Here is a 17,227-nt window from a genome sequence, read left to right as displayed (position 1 = left end):
AGAGTCTGTAGGACAAATCATAAAGCAGCAAGCAGAAGAAATAAAATGAGAAATAAAAGCATGAAAAAAGCATGTGCAATCATTAATACAACTGGAAGAAAGGTAGAGTGGAACGCAGAGCAGTATAAAGAAGTTGATAAAAAAAAAATGATAGGAAAAAAAATCAGTGACTAAAAAAATAAAATAAAAATGTCTCCACGAAAGCGTTTCTTATGATACAGCAGCAACAGGGGTAAAATAGAGAGAAAGTAGTGCCTGTGGATGTAGAGAAGAAGTAATGATGAAGAAGACAGAGAGAAGAGAATTGCAGTGAGCCATTAATAACCAGGGAGCGGATGGTGTGGATAAATCACAGTGGGTCTGTAGTGGGAAAGCTTGGTTAAAGGGGCAGTGGGTGGAGGGACGATGTTCACACTGCAGATCTATTTGCTCATCATCATCATCATCATCTCTCAGCTCTTTGGCAAACACTTTGACTAGGAGCCCCTGTGCTTTAACTTCACATTACGCCCCACTGAATCAACACGCTGTTTAAGTTACACCTCCTTCCCTTCTTTCTCCAGGACTCCCCACAATAAGCCCTGAACAGCCACCAAGAAGAATGTGCTCCATCACCCCCTCCGACAAAGAATGTGCTTCTATCTAACTGCCACTGCAAACGCTCTCCATCCCAGCTCCTGTGCACAGCTGCCTGCAGTCCAGGAGAGCCGGGGGGTGCCGGCGGCGGCGGCGGCAGCAGCTCTCCATCTTCAGCACTGCCTCTGAATTAATCACCTTGCATTGAATGAAGCTTTGAGGTCCTTCGCTTGACGCAGTGAGGAAACTGCTGCGGCTCTTTTCTCAGGCCAGCCATTGGATCTGTCTATAGAAGGCAGCAAGCCCTTCTCCAACCTGTGCTGGAATTCACCGCTGTCCTGAAGAGACCTGATCGCCAAGGCAAGAGGAGCCCCAATGTGTCAGGCAAGGTAAGTGACATCCTCTGCTTCCTCCGGAGCTCCCTTCCCTTGCCGCAGTAGACTGTAGAATGTGGCCGGCAATAGACCAAGGCGAGCTTAAGCTATGGATCACCCTTGCAGCTTGGATGGATTATAGAAATGCCAGTGATGCTATTGCTCTAATAGGGAAAAAAAGCTGATAGAGTTCAGAGCACATCTGAGCTTCTGCTCAGGCAGTGAGGGGGTTAATTTCCAGCTCCAGATGTGATAGGAGCCGGGCTGGCTGGGGGGGACAGAACTGATGGAGGGGAGCTGTAGACTCAACAGCCCAACTCCTAGATCGCTAAGCCCCGGGATCGGTGAGTTCTGGGATGCTTGCAGTGCATTGGGGCTGTGATCACTAGAAGGCTAGTAATAGGGTTGGCTGCCTAGGGGGTAACCTAGCTGATCACTAGAAGGCTAGTAATAGGGTTGGCTGCCTAGGGGGTAACCTAGCTGATCAATAGAAGACTAGTTATAGGGTTGGCTGTCTAGGGGGTAACCTAGCTGATCAATAGAAGACTAGTAATAGGGTTCTCTAGCTGGTCAATAGAAGACTAGCAATGGCATTGGCTGTCTAGAGGGTTAATCTGACTGTTCACTACTAGTAGTAGGGTTCTCTGATCACAAGAAGACTAGTAGGGTTGGCTGTCTAGGGGGTAATCTAGCTGATCAATAGAAGACTAGTAATAAGGTTCTCTGGCTGGTCAATAGAAGACTAGCAGTGGCATTGGCTGTCTAGAGGGTTAATCTGACTGCTCACTAGTAGTAGGGTTCTCTGATCACAAGAAGACTAGTAGGGTTCACTGGCTGGTCACTAGCAGCCTAGAACCAATATTTGATGTCCAAGGGGCTAATCTGGTTGATCACTAGAAGACAAGTAGTAGATGGGTCTGGTTGATCACAAGAAGACTAGTAGTAGAGTTGGCTATCTAGAGGACTAATCTGGCTGATCACTAGTAACAGAGTTCTCTGGCTGGTCACTAATAGACTAACAGTAGGATTTTCTGTTTAGAGAGTTAATCTGGCTGATCACTAGAAGACTAGTAGTATGGTTTTCTAGCTGATCACCAGAAGGTTAACAGTAGAATTGGCTGTCTAGAGGGTTAATCTGGTTGATCACTAAAAGACTAGCAACATTGTTCTCTAGCTGATCCCCAGCAGACTAACAGTAGGGTTGGCTGTCCAGAGGGTTAATCTGGCTGATCACTAGGCGAAGACTAGCAGTAGGGTTCTCTAGGTGATCACCAGAAAACTAACAGTAGATTTGGCTGTCTAGAGGGTTAATCTAGCTGATCATTAGAAGACTAGTAGTGAGGTTGTCTGTCCAGAGTGTTAATCTGGCTGATCACTAGTAGAATACTAGTAGGGTTGGCTGTCCAGAGGGTTTATCTGGCTGATCATTAGTAGAAGACTAGTAGTAGGGTTGGCTATCAATCAGGTTTATGTGGCTGATCTCTAGTAGAAGACTAATAGTAGGGATGGCTGACCAGAGGGTTAATCTGGCTGATCACTAGTAGAAAATTAGTAGTAGGGTTGGCTGTCTATAGGGTTAATCTGGCTGATCACTAGTAGAAGACTAGTTGTGGGGTTGGCTGTCCTGAGGGTTTATGTGGCTGATCACTAGTAAAAGACTGGAATGGCTGTCCAGAGGGTTAATCTGGCTGATCACAAGAAGAAAACTAGTAGTAGGGCTGGCTGTCCAGAGGGTTAATCCGACTGATCACTAGTAGAAGACTGGTAGTAGGGTTGGCTGTCCTGAGGGTTTATCTGAGGGATCACTAGTAGAAGACTAGTAGTAGGGTTGGCTGTCTGTAGCGTTATCTGGTTGATCAGTAGTAGAAGACTAGTAGTAGGGTTGGCTGTCTATAGGGTTAATCTGGCTTTGCAATGGCTAAGAACTAAGATTATTCCTGCGCAGAGGCTCCTTCCCTTTGACTTGCCTTCTTCTCCTCTATTAATAAATGGCCGAGGTCTAGTCTGTAAAACAGATTGATGGGCAGCCTCGTAAAACTTTAACACGTAGCCATCATTTACCAAACCCAATCCGTCATTAGAGTGACAGGCAAGGCGGTGTAGTTTTGGCTGGGTGTCGGGGAAGGGAAGCGGTGGGGGGTAGTAGTTGAATGCCTAGTGTGTACCCTGGTGTCTTTTTTCTTTTCCTCCTGAAGAGGGATCCTGTGACTGTTGTGTGATTCCGGTTGTCCCGGGTGAATTGGTGAAGCTGGCGATGTCCTGAAGGTGGCAGAGGAGGTTTCAGCACCATCGGATGGTGGACAGCTCCCGGCTCCACTAGGGATCGCAGCCCGGAGTCGTGAATTCCATCCCCGGAGCTGTCCAGCAACGTCTCTCCCCATGACATGCACTGCAAGAAGCTTTCCCCTCGCCTATCCTCAGCTGGACTTTAATCAGGTATGAAATCTATACCTCTCTATACTGTACATAGCTATACCCTGCTCTACATGCCTACAGTCCTAATGTAATGCCATGTCTATAATATTAACCCAAGCAGCATGCATTGACTTCCAATGCTCCATTTCCCATGCTCCTAGTCCATTTTACAAATTGTATTTTTTTTTCTAGCAGCAACGGTTCTATATATAGCTCTTGCCTTAAAACCAGCTCAGAGATATCTAGCCACTAGGAGGGTTAATACAACTGTTGCAATTTAGAATCTACGCATTTTCATTGTCTGATTCAAAGCTGTGAGATAGAGAGATCTGAGATGCCTGTAGGCTGAAGCTCATCTTTATATGTTTTTTTTTTTCTTATGCTTCTTCTTCAAAGCAATGAGAAAGGCTGTCTATACTGTGCCAGTCTAGCCAGTCTATAGTTTTTTTTTTTTTTTAAATACAGATTAAGCTGTTTGCTGATCAGTTTAGAACTTGTCGAAAATGAGTAATGGCCTTGATTGCATGCGGTCCTCTAGAGAATGGAATCCGCCGCCTGCTGATACTGAATACTAAGCTTTGCCTGGTTTTATTCACCCTGTATTGGAAATAAAGAGATTCGGCTTGGTTTAATTTGCTCTGTTAATTTCCACTGTCAGATTTGTCTTGTTATATCTCATGAGGGGGACATAAAGTATTGTCCGCTGTGGAGAACTTAGAGTAAGGGGAATGCAATGCTCAATAAAGTAGATAATAAGGTGTCACTCTGTACTGTTTAAGTTCTTTGGAAAGTAAAGCACAGCTGAGAAAGTGAATTGCGCAGTTTCCTTATAATGTAATGTTTCATAATATTGGACCCTTCAAGGGTTTGCGGAGATGCTGGTGGGCTGAATCATGCACCAATATCCTATACCTCTTGGGACTCTAGTAGTAAGAGCTCTGCACATGGGTTTCTAGGGCTGCCCACCCTCCAATTAGAAGAAGTCTCACTCTGCTTGCTTTTCAATTATTTTGTGCTTTGGAGGAAGCAAAAGCGGTAGAAACACTTCTCCATCTACAGCAGGGAGAGTGAGACTTTATACTGGAGTGAAAAACTTGGAATTCCAGGATGGAGTTTTTCTTACTGAGGTTCCTGAGAGATATGAGACGTTTAAGAAAGATCCAAGCCATCAAAACTCACCTGTATCTAACATAGAAGATCTTGGTGCACTGGACCTTTCAGAACAATTTTGCTGCAATGCAAGAAATGGTATTAATTTTAAAATATCAGTACATGCGAGAATATTATTTTTTAGATGTTTATCTAGTTACTGTGATTGATGTTTTATTCATGTATAGAGGGCACCCATGCTACAGAATGGATGCAATGGCCAAGAATTTATTATGATATGGTAAGCCTGATGGCCTCAGTATACTCTGGTACTGACTGTTAGGACTTTGCATGTCATTTGCCATTATATTATTTATATATTCCATTCAAATGCTGTCTACTTGACATATTTGACCCATAGCTCATGAGTGCTGGACATACCCTACACGCATGTCATGTCTTGAACACAGCAGACTGTTCTGTCACTTTAATAAGTATACCCAGTGGAACCTAGGATGTCACTTTAATAAATTAAATGGAGCGTGGTATTGTTGCTTTAACAAATCTGTCCAATGAAGCATATCAACACGGACTGCACTGTGGCAAATTGAACGCAATCTCACTTTAACGGATTTTATGGGCAAGGTGTGTTTTATATTCTTAGTAATGATTAGATGCATCGTGGGGTCAGTGTAGAGTCACAGCCTTAACAGTCCAATGCACCAACTTTCAGTTAATAAATCCCACAAACTCAATCTATATGTTGATATATCTTCAGTGACAGTGGCTTTTCAAATTCTCTACTTATTTACTGCCATCCAAAATAAGATCAAGAGTCAACAGAGGTTACTTTGATCGCCTGGTGATTAAATTTGGCCTTGGTCGATGATGGGGAACCAATGGTGATGTCACATGTGAGGTCATCATGGAATTCCCCTCTAGGCAAAGGGTTTCCCTTGAATACCCAAGCACTGATTAATTCCCATTCCTTGATGGATCCAAACATACTGGTGGTATCCACTTTGAGGAGACTTTAAAACCGTTCACAGTTTTCAAATATTTCTGTCTGATGAAAGCCATTCAATTTTACTATGGCAAGCTAATTTTAGCAATAAGCCTTAATTCCTTTTTTGATTATAACTCTTATTAAGCATTGGTATTAATTAAAATCCTCATTCTCTTAAAATTCCGTTCAGTCATTTTTTAATCGCCTTGCCATTACCACGCAGTATAAGCACACAAAATGATTTGCTTGCCAATGTGTCGATTGGGAGGATTCATTTCACAGCGGAGGAGTGAACCAGATATACAGCGACGATGCGCATAGACATCTGCGATGTCTGGTGTGCAATTGTTGCGTGTGTATTTCATTTACTTATTTGTGGTTTAGGTCGCAAAGGAGATTTCAGTAGCATCCACTTGATGCATTGCAGCCACAATTAGAATGACAGATGCTGCTGTACTTTCCATTTGAGTAAAAAAAATTAATGATAGACACGGGAACAAAATAGCTTGCCAATCAGAAAGACCATTGTTTAGCGGCAAATTCAGTTGCCAAAGCATCCTGATTGCATTTTAATGAAGCGGAAATAATATTCCACATGCCCTGGGCAGCCACAACCCATTGCAACATGGAGAGCAGGTTAATGTAAGGGGAGAGGGGAAATACAACATATGATTATGTTGACTCTACAGGAGGGAATTGAACATGTGGTCAAAGATTAATGACCTATTCTCCATTGAACACTTGTCCCTGCTATCTCCCGTCCATTGCATTGTTAGTTTGAATTCTCTAATTAATCTAGTTATGTTTCCATTGTCCTGGATAATTTGAGCAATTTGCTGATATTTGGGCAGCGGTGACATCCCAGGTAATCTCCACTGCTTGTAGGAATGGAGTTGAACACAGCAGGTAGACTCCCTTCTTTAATTGTGCTTTTAATTTGTGAAACATAACGCAGGTAAAGCTCCGTGCTCCTGTTTGCTTTTCTTCTCAAAATGTCACATCTAACAGCTTGCCACCTGCTCCATCAGAAATAGGGATGTGATAATTATGCAAGGATTCAAAGGAACTGTCTCCCGACCGCTCTGCGCTTGGATTGTTGAACATCCCCTCTTAACAGTAAGAATTTAATTTAGTTCTGGATTGTGCTGCGTTTCTGTTGCTTACTACAGCGACAACTCTCAGTGAATATGTTAGTAAATGAAATTTAGCCTTTTTATGTTAGACAAAAAGAGAAGGTGATAACTTGAAATTACACACTTCCAGTACATACTGGAGAACAACACTTGAACACAATGTCCTCCGGCATTACAAGCTCTCAGAGGGCTCAGAAAAGACCTCCGCCATCAAACGGCAACTGTGCATATTGGGATAATCTGAATTAAATATAGATTAGTACTGTCTGACCAACCATCTTTTTCTATTATTTCCTATGAGCTGATAGAAGCATTGTCTCTCTATTAGCGATCATGTGGATTTAGAAAGATCAATGTTGAGTCCTGATCATCCAAATCAATTTCCTCTTATGGAAATATGAAAAAACTCTTTCACGAAAAAGAACGCTAAACTGAAAGAGAATAGACCTAAATTCATTCACAGAAAGCCAATGGGTCTGTAGTTTTCATATATCTTTGGAAGTTTCCTAAATTAGAAGTTGGAGATGTATTAACATTTTTTCTATGTGAATTGTATTATGTTAATGAACAGTTACAGGTTAGGGCAAGACTAAATGGGGTGTCCTTAAATGATATTACGGCACACAAAATGAAATGTGCATAATGAATTATCTTTTCCAACAAGGAAAGTTTAAGATGTTCCTAAAGAATAACAAATTTCTTAAATTGTAACCGATAAGCCAAAGAAAGCACCTCCAGGTGCTGGATCACTTAGTGTTCCACATGAACACCCTAGGAGCCGCATAACTTCTGATATGCAAATTCTGACCTGCTCCTGTGGTCAATAACCACGCTTCACCCAACCCCACCTTCTGCACTGGATCATTGACCCATCAGTAATATGGGCAAGCTCACTTTCCAATAATAAAGCGCAGAAGGTGGAATGGGATGGAACCAGGTAATTGACAATGGGAGGAGAATGACATTTGTATGCTAGGGTGCTCAGGGATTTGAGCAATACTGAAGGCAACTGGAGGTGCCAGCTATATCTCAGCAAGTTTAACCAGTTTCAGGTTTGCATTGATGTTAAATAATATTGTATATTTTACAAAGTTCCCGGATATAATATAGGAACTTTAATTTAAAGCTGAACACGATGGACGCATCTTTTTTTTTTCTTTTTTTATAAAACTACAACTGTTTGTTTTTTTCAGATAAGACAACTCACGCTTTATGTTTACTTCCATTTAAAATGTATGTTATGTGATTTAGTATTTAGGCCAGACCTTACTTGTTTATAAAATAACCATGAATGGACTAGTGAATCTAAATTGAATTGTTCGTATGTGTAAAAAAAAATCAGAATAGCATTTTTAGATACAAATTTTATATTTTTGACTGTATTTTTGGATGTACTTTGAAGCTAAAAAGAACTAAGGGGCAACACAAAGTTGTCTTGCTCACTAGTGATCCCACATGGGTCCTCCATTAGCTTGAAATGGCAGATAACATAATATTCATTGCCACTAGTAATTGTAAAATACAAAATTTTCCCTCCAAATTTAAGAAACTTTGCACACGTATTTACAAATCTAAGAACTAAGGGGCACAGTTGTCTTGCTCACTAGTGATCCCACATGGGTCCTCCATTAGCTTGAAATGGCAGCTAACATAATATTCATTGCCATTAGTAATTGTAAAATACAAAATTTTCCCTCCAAATTTAAGAAACTTTGCGCACGTATTTACAAATCTTATTAGGAAGAGATCTTATTTTGACCTACAGGTTCTTTTAACAGAAACTAGAACTATGGTTTCTTTGAAGAAAATTTACAAAACAAGGCTATATGCGCATTATTATTTTTTTCTATCTTTACAACTTTAATATCATATAGCTGCACGATGTCTGAAGTAAGCGACAATCCAACCGAAGTGACAATATATGCAGTGTGGATCATTTGACTTATCTTTTTATAGTTCTCAGCTTGGTGTAAAACTTACTGTGTTGGTGTTTTAAACTGCTCCCAGTTTGCTAGTGTCTGTTATTGTTTCAACATCCCCTCAATAATTACTGTCTTTGATATTCATTATTCATGAACACTGATCAATATAATGACATCGCTCTCTCCTTCTTTCCACATAGTCATGTTAACAAGTTGGAAAATTCTTAATGGCAGTAATAGTATTTGCACAATAAGGAGGGGTTTGGGAATGTAATCTATCAGTAGAACTGCACAAGAGGGACATGGGTGGTAAATGTTTAATTCCTGAGCAGTGCTTTTCCTGGAGCTTGTTGTTTTTTTTCTGTTGGTTTGCAGAACTTATTTTCTTGTAGGGACTCTGTATATAACTATTTTGGTGCCCGCATAAGCTGTAGTAGTGCAATGTGCGTTGAGCTGTTGAAGGCTTGTTGTTCCTACCTATTGACTATGTGACAAACTTAGTTCAGCACTTTGTCACTGCTCGCTGTTGTAGCAAGCAGTATCATGTGCATTGTGAACCGTATGTCTGATATACATCATGTATACATTTGTTCTGGCCATCAAGGGTTAGTGCCGATAGGTTTCTGTTTAAGGCACCTGACAACAAGAGGTAATGTGCACACAGTAGCTTCTCAATGTTTTACTAAGCAAGGAAATATCCCCTACACACCCCACTAGCACCTTATCCTCCTCTGTCTGAACATTTAACACCGAACCTGCCTCTAAAACAAACCCATAACACCGAAAACCCTCTAGCCCTAAATACTTATCGCTAAACCTATCTCTGTAAACAAAAAACAACAAGGATATGGACAGCCGCACTCCAGTAACTTGAAAAAGACGTGCCCTTTATTGGGTACAGGAAAAAATACACTACAGGTATCAGCACACAGTGGGATGAACAGCTATCTCTGTAAACACTTGAAACCCTAAAACCCTAAGGCCTCATACACACAACCGAGGAACTCGTCGTAAATGAAACATTGTTTTCCTCGACGAGTTCCTTGTCAGGCTTGTGGAGAAACTTGACAAGCTTTCTTTGCGTACACACTGTTAAGACCAAATCTCCTTGTTTCTCAAACGTGGTGATGTACAACACATACAACGGCAGGGGAAGTTCGATTCCACTGGCACAAACCTTGGGGCTGCTTTTGCTAATTTCATGTTACTGCGTGTTAAAGTGGAGGTTCCCCCTAAAAAAAAATTCTAACAATACATTGAGAAGACTGATTACACTGCGGGTATGCTGTTTTTTTTCCGTACATACCTCGATATCGCCGTTTCATCCCTCGACTTCCGGATATGATTCTTGTGGGTCTGGGCGTTCCTAGTTGATTGACATTCCCCCGACCGACGCATACTTGACATCACGACTTTCCGAAAGAAGCCGAACGTCGCTGCGCAGGCGCCGTATAGAGCCGACTCTATATGACGCCTGTGCAATGACGTTTGGCTTCTATCGGAAAGTCGTGATGCGCAGTATGCGCCGGTTGGAGGAACGTCAATCAACTATTTCCAGCAAGAATCATACTCGGAAGCCGAGGGATGAAACGGCGATAACGAGGTATGTACGGAAAAAAAACAGCATACCCGCAGTGTAATCAGTCTTCTCAATGTATTGTTAGAATTTTTTTTTAGGGGGAACCTCCACTTTAAGTAAAAGTTTGGTAAGAGACAATTTGCACTTTTCAGACTTCGTCACAAATGTGCTATCTCCATTACGAACGCTACTTTTACCGAAGGTGTGCTCCCGTCTCATACTTTATTCTGAGCATACGCGGGTTTCTTAGCATACACACAAATGTGTTTCTCGTCGAAAACCAGCCCGACTCCCGTCGAGGAAAAAGATAACTTGTTATCGTTTTTTCCTGTCGAGATCCTCGACAGTTTCCTCGATGAAAAACATACACACGACCGTTTTCCTCGGCAAAAAAGCTCTGCCGCCAAGTTTCTTGATGGATTCTGTCGAGGAAAACGGTCGTGTGTACGAGGCCTCACACTTTAACCCATAACACTTAATCTCTCCCCTAACACTTTACCCATAAGTGACCCTTAAACGCTCAACCTCCTCCCAAGAATTTATTTCTAAAGTCCTGAGCCTAACACTGAATCTATCCCATAAACTTCACCCTGTATGTAATTAACTCCTAGTCTTCTCTATACTTACCTCATCCTGCGTCAGGAATTTCTGCACTGATAGATTTTAATTTCTGAGTCCGAAAGTCTGAAGGGCCATGGAACCCAAGGCAAACACTAAATTTCACAGATGATACAGATGAACTTTATTTTATGCCAAAATATGTGTCATTTTGTTCAATTATTCTTATGATCCAGACATCCCCATGAGACAGCATAGCCAGGTTGACAATCTTATTTTTTTCTTCTTTCACCACCCCAGCTTGTGAATGGACAAATAACGAGCAGGAGCTTACTTATGAGGTCATTCCTGTGCTCTCTCTTAAAGGGGTTGTAAAGGTTCATTTTTTTTTTCTAAATAGGTCTGAATTCCCCACTTCCTGTTCCTCCTCGATAAGCTTGCCCCCATCATCCGAGCCGTTCTGGCTGGGGGTTAGTCAGCGTGCTCGCCCCCTCCCTTCAGACCACATCCTTGTGATGAGACTCTCCCTGCAGGGATGTAGTCCCAAGGGAGGGGGCGACCACGCTGACTAACCCCCAGCCAGAACGGCATCGTCTCCCCGCAGGGATGTAGTCCCAAGGGAAGGGGCGACCACGCTGACTAACCCCCAGCCAGAACGGCTCGGATGATGGGGCACGCTTACTGAGGAGAAACAGGAAGTGAGAATTTCAGACAAAGGAAAAAAACATTTAGAAGGGAAATCGAAGGAAAAGGTAAGTGAACCAACAACGCACTAGCTTAAAGGCACCTATTTAGAAAATAAAAAACAAAACTTTACAAACCCTATAATAATGAACAGTACTGTACATTGAACTAGAGTCTGACTGACTTCAGTTGATGCTCTTTTTCTATCAGCCAGAGTTCAGTTGTGCAGGCATTAACAGGTGGCTAATATAAAAGCAGAATAAGATATTATTTTAAAAATATATTTAAAGATTTTTTAATAATCATAACTGTGTTGAAAGAAGGTTTTTTTAATATCGGCTTAAAGCTTTGCTTTAATGCTTCTGTCACTGTAACCCTAAATGTAAAGCAGATGCAAAAGCAGTCAAACTCGATGACAGTCATTTTAATTCTTGGGTTTTGTGAAATCATGGATTTCCTCAAAAGGTTACTAGGGGTTCCTAGAGTTGTGGTTGATTGATCTCCAATTTGATGCTGCCTGCATAGTTCTGGGGCCAAGGCCACATGGCAGAGTTGGCTACAATTGTCTTTTTATCTGTCTATATGGCCGCAAGAAGGGTACTCTTCCCAATGGCCTCCAATGTAAGGGGTATGTTTCCCAGTGACCCACAAATTAATATGTTTTAGCAGGGGTTCCCTGGAACCTGAAAATTATTTTAAGGGTTCCTCTGGGATAAAAAGGATGAGAAAGGTTGCTCTAGTCTACATTACAATACATTTTATGCAAATTGTTTTTGTTGGAAGAGGCTCTTTATGCTCTTGTCTTAAGCTTGCATCTGGTTACTAATATGAAACACAATGCAAAATGTTCTTTCTAGTCTAGGATAGAATAAGGAAGTGTTAGAACCTCTGTCAGGTTTTTATGGTTTCTTAAATCCCTCTCTGGGTAGGTTTTCTTGTCCCAAAGATACAACAGGAAATGAGAGGCAATCTCCCCAAAGTATGGAGAAACCCCACATGTAAAAGCTTTCACTCAAATGGGTATTCACAGTGGAAGATTTTCATTTCTGCTTCTCTTTTGGTGACAGCTCTAAAATATTAGACTGCCCCTCTCCTACTCTGAAAACAGTCACCAGGACAATAAGTGCTTTTGAATCTTACAAAAAAAACAAAAAACTGTTCTTTTTTTTTATTTAATTTTTTTAGTAAGATTCAAAAGCACTTATTGCCCTGGTGACTGTTTTCCAGTTTTTAAAATGGAACTCCACCCAAAACTTTTTTTCCAGTTTGCATAAGACTGGGAACCAGTCTTATGCAAACTGGAAAAAAAGTTTTGGGTGGAGTTCCATTTTAAAAACCGGACTATAATCACCCTTTTTCCTGCGTTGCGATATCCCGGAGCTCCCCACCAGCTGCTGATATCTTCAGCTTGGTTTTTGATCCTTGGCTAAATGAGGAATAGAAAATGGATATGGTTCTGCTTTGACGAAGTGGCTTGCTATTAAATGATGATCCCCTACCCCTGATGTCAAGGTGGACACAGTTGAATACTCATATGCTCAAAACAAATGTAATTTTTTAAATACTATCTAAGTGTATATATAAATCTGTAAACACATTTACACCCTTGAATTAAAGTGCTTAGTATAAAAAAAGGTGACGAGGGCTAAATTTACCAATTCATAACTGTGATGGAAATAGATTCAAATATTATAGTTCATATATATGCAGTAATATCCTCCAAAGATTGTAATATGATAATATGAATATAAAAATATTATGTAATTAGTGTCAACGTAATTTCAGCAGTGTAATAAATTCACGAACAGATACTTATTCAAATAAAAAATTGATGAGTGCTAAAAGTATATAAGAGTCCATGATATAATGCCCTTCAATATCAGTGCGTATTTTCACAAGGGAATGCGGTGTGCCGGTGTCTCCACTCGTGCTCTCCCTCCTTTACTGCACTTACCGAAAAGTTCTCCCCACAAGGGGGTAACCAGCATTCACAGCCCACAATGGCTGAAAGTAAGTCCCAGGTCCAAGGATCATATGTCTCTGCTCCTCTTCAACAGCAACCACATACACATGTAGAAATGACAAAGAACGAGCCCCATTGTGTGAATCCGTATGGTAATTTATTAAAACGTATTTAGGAATTAGGTATTCAGTAATTACAAGCAGAAACCCACGGACCAAAACCAAAGTGATGCAATGGTGCTGGAAGCTCCACCCTATGCATTTCGTCAGAACAACGTCTTCCGGAACTTCCTGCGGCAGTTTTATATATATATATATATATATATATATATATATATATATATATATATATATATATATATATATATATATATATATATATATATATATATATACATACACTTAGATTTAAAAAAACTTGTTGCACATATGAGTATTCAACTGTGTGCACCTTGACATCTGGGTTAGGGCTTCTTCATTTAATAGCAACCCACTCTGTCAAAGCAGTGCCATATCCACGTTCGATTCCCTATTTGGCTTGACTTGACTATGATTGCTCTTTCTTATTGATCCCCAGCTGGTTTCATTAGCTGGACCAAGATGATGTCATTGCCACACATATGGGGGAATTCAGTCATCTCTGCATTGTAGAAACCATCCACATAGTATTCCTATTCTACATTAAAAGTTCTGCCTGCTTGTCAACTTTTTCTTTGTTATGTTAAAGTTCCATTTCAAAGAGCAACAGGAAACAGTTCAACAGTATTAAAGTGGTTGTAAAGGCACAAGGATTTTCACCTTCATGCCTTCTATGCATAAGGTTAAAAACAACCCTTCTGTGTGCACCAGCTGCACAACACCCCCCCCCCCCAATACTTTCCTGAGCCTCCTCTCGATCTTGCGATGTCCACAAGAGCACTCCTAAATGGCTTTTGGCCAGTGCCTCCCGTTGCTGTCAATCACAGCCATTGAGCCAATTAGGAGATAGAGGGGATAACAGCTGAGCCACGGCTCTGTGTGTAAATGGACACACAAAGCTGTGGGTCGGGAGATTGCATGCTATGGTGCCCCCACAGTAAGCTGCTTGCTGTGGGGGCAGGAGGGAGGAGCCAGGAACACCGGTGTGGGTCCCGAGAAGAGGAGGATCCAGGCTGCTTTGTGCAAAACCACTGCTCTGAGGAGGTAAGTATAACATGTTTGTTATTTTAGAAAAAAAAAAAAAAAGCTTTAGTATTACTTTAAGGTCAGATAGCATGCTTTAAACGTTTAGCTTTATTATGGTTTTTAGTCAGAACTACATTCAATTGCCATATGAGTACACTTTATGCAACCTGACACTACTGCTCCAAATGATGTGGGTAAAGGCTAGCCCTAGTAAACTTAGAGAAAGTGTGATGCTCAACTCAATGGGCATTCTGATAAGCATTTGCACAAACTCACAGTGCTAGCCATTCAGGAGGTTAGAAATTTAGCATCCAGAAAAACTAGGTGGAGATGATGACTGTCAAAATGTCCATTGCATGCATAAGCTTTGTGCAACCTCCCTCTCTTGCTTTAAAGGGTAAAGGCTATAAATAAGCTTAGAGAGAGCGTGGTACTTAAATCAGTGGACATTCTGGTCTGTATTTTTACAAACTAATATTGCTAGCCATTCAGGAGGTTGGAGATTTAGCATCTAAAAAAGCCACTTAGAGATGATGAATGTCAGAATGTCCCTTGCATGCATAAGCATTGTGCAACCTCCCTCTCTTGATCCAAAGTATGTGGGTAAAGGCTATATGTAAGCTTAGAGAGAGTGTAATACTTAAATCAATGGACATTCTGGTCTATATTTGCACAAACTCACATTACTAGCCGTTCAGGAGGTTGGGAATTTAGGATCGGGAATAGCTAGGTGCAGATGATGAATGTCAGAATGTCCCTTAGAACCTTGAAACATGACTGATGTATTGTAAGATTAAATGGATATATTTCCTGTGTGAATGTAGTGTACCTTTAAGTCAAATCAATGTATCAGACAGCGTCCCGGTTACTCTATCTCATTTCCAAGGAAGAAGTGGCTTAGGCTCAGCTCAGTTATGCGAAGTCACGTTTTTCCAATAGAACATGCGTTCGCTAGCAGCATGAAGTGCTCGTAAGGTGGCTTTACCTCTCCAGCTCAGAACTCAGTGCATTGCCACTTCTCCTTTCCCCAAGACATAAAAAAGGTGTTTTATCAGATTTTCAATTTCTAATATCAACAGGATTTCCCAGCTGGAGAGGCACATAAAAAAAAGAAAGCCGGCTTTGAATGACCTTTGTACTAAGTCTCCTTTAGAGTAGAGTTTACTTGCCCTTTCTGTAATTATGCTGCTTAAGATCCACTTGTGGATATATTATTGGTTACAAGGGTTTGCCTCCCTCTGTTAGTTTGGTGCTCTTTGTTGCTTGTTTGCACTGTATTAAATATTTAGACCATTGCAGTGGTGAATAAAGAGATCATTAATATAAATTGATTCCAGTGTTCCAGACGGAGGTTCTGCTGCCTCTATATAAATGGTATCTATTAGGCAAAGATGTAGAGTGAGCAGTTTGTAGATGTGTATGGTAAGTTATTGCAGACACTTACGATCCACGAATAGAAGGCTCATTGTGAGTTTAATGTCTCTAGCCGGATGGAAGCAATGAACGTTGAGCTCGAAGATGTAAATTGTGTTGTATTGTATAGATGTGTTTGTTTATTAGGTAGCGGGACATATTTGCTCAGGCTGAAAATGACTTGTGAAACTCTTATCAACCAACTGCATGGCTAGCCTATTAATGGGAAACTGCTATTTTCCTGCAAGTATTTATAGGTAATTATTATAAAGTCGATTTTATTTAAATTTTGTATTGTTGGCATGGCATATATTTTAGCTATATTTCACATACAGACTAGTTGGTACATTTCAGATGATGCAATCTAATTAGCAAATGTGTTTAACCAAACAGGATTCATAGAATAGACTACTACACACTATGCATATGTGATAAACAAAGTGCATACAAAAATATGTGAAAGTCATACAGTGGTAAAATTAATCAGTCTCTACCGACTGTAGAAAGTGACAATAGTGCAGCATATATGAATAAATAATAAATACATAAATAAATGCAGTGCTCCTGTGCATACAAGTGGTTAAGGGCCCTTTCACACGGGGAGGATCAGTAATGATCTGCCCCGTGAACCTCCGCTTGTTCAGTGGGGATCCCTTTGTTGATCCCCGCAGAGCTGGCGGATGACAGGGCAGTCCCTGCATCTTTTCTCTGCTCTACTCTATGGGGGGATCGGATGAACACAGACCGTATGTCCGTGTTCACCCGATCCGATCTGAAGATGGAAGGAAAAATCGGGTTTTTCGCCGTCTGCAGAATCGGAGCATTGCGGAAGCGGGCGAGATCGGGTTTCAGCGGATGTTAACACCTGACACCTGCTGACACCTGCGATCTCATAAGGGCCAATGTATGCCCCTTTTTCATCTGCACACGGATGGATGAAAAAGCGGACAGGTGTGAAAGGAGCCTAACAGTTTTACCACTTCTAATTGTGTCCAAAGGATCACGTATTTAATAAACAATGATCCCACTAATAAGTTGATCATAAGTCAAAGTGCTCCTGTGCATCCAACTGTATCAGTTTAAGTGTGCTTAAAGTCCATTGCGATTCTGAAACTGCTAAGTGGGTGAGCCAAAGCATGCCGTAGTGTCCTCACTCTCGTGCTCCCCTGAGGTATTGAACGCTCACCTCAGAGCGTGTGACTTTGCAATTAATACGATGTACGAAATTCCCCTTGAAGAAGATACAGAATCCCGGCATCGACATGCGTTGGGGAGGGGGACAGGATGGCACATTAGGCAGGTGATCTGCTAAGGAGGAAGCACATATCATCCCGATACCAGTCCGGTATTTT

General features: G+C 41.1%; 1 long non-coding RNA gene across 1 annotated transcript in view; it reads left to right on the top strand.

The window, feature by feature from the left end:
• Positions 1-202: 202 nt before the first annotated feature.
• Positions 203-17,227, top strand: part of LOC120943411 — a 432,597-nt gene continuing 415,572 nt past the window's right edge. Inside the window, exons 1-2 of the long non-coding RNA XR_005750286.1 lie at positions 203-965; positions 3,146-3,386. This is a non-coding gene — a long non-coding RNA (uncharacterized LOC120943411). The remainder of the gene's footprint in view (positions 966-3,145; positions 3,387-17,227) is intronic.

Source organism: Rana temporaria, chromosome 6, assembly GCF_905171775.1.
Source record: "Rana temporaria chromosome 6, aRanTem1.1, whole genome shotgun sequence".
Taxonomy (NCBI): Eukaryota; Metazoa; Chordata; class Amphibia; order Anura; family Ranidae; genus Rana; species Rana temporaria.
Note: the sequence above shows the minus strand (reverse complement) of the source record. Positions and strands in the feature narration are given on the sequence as shown.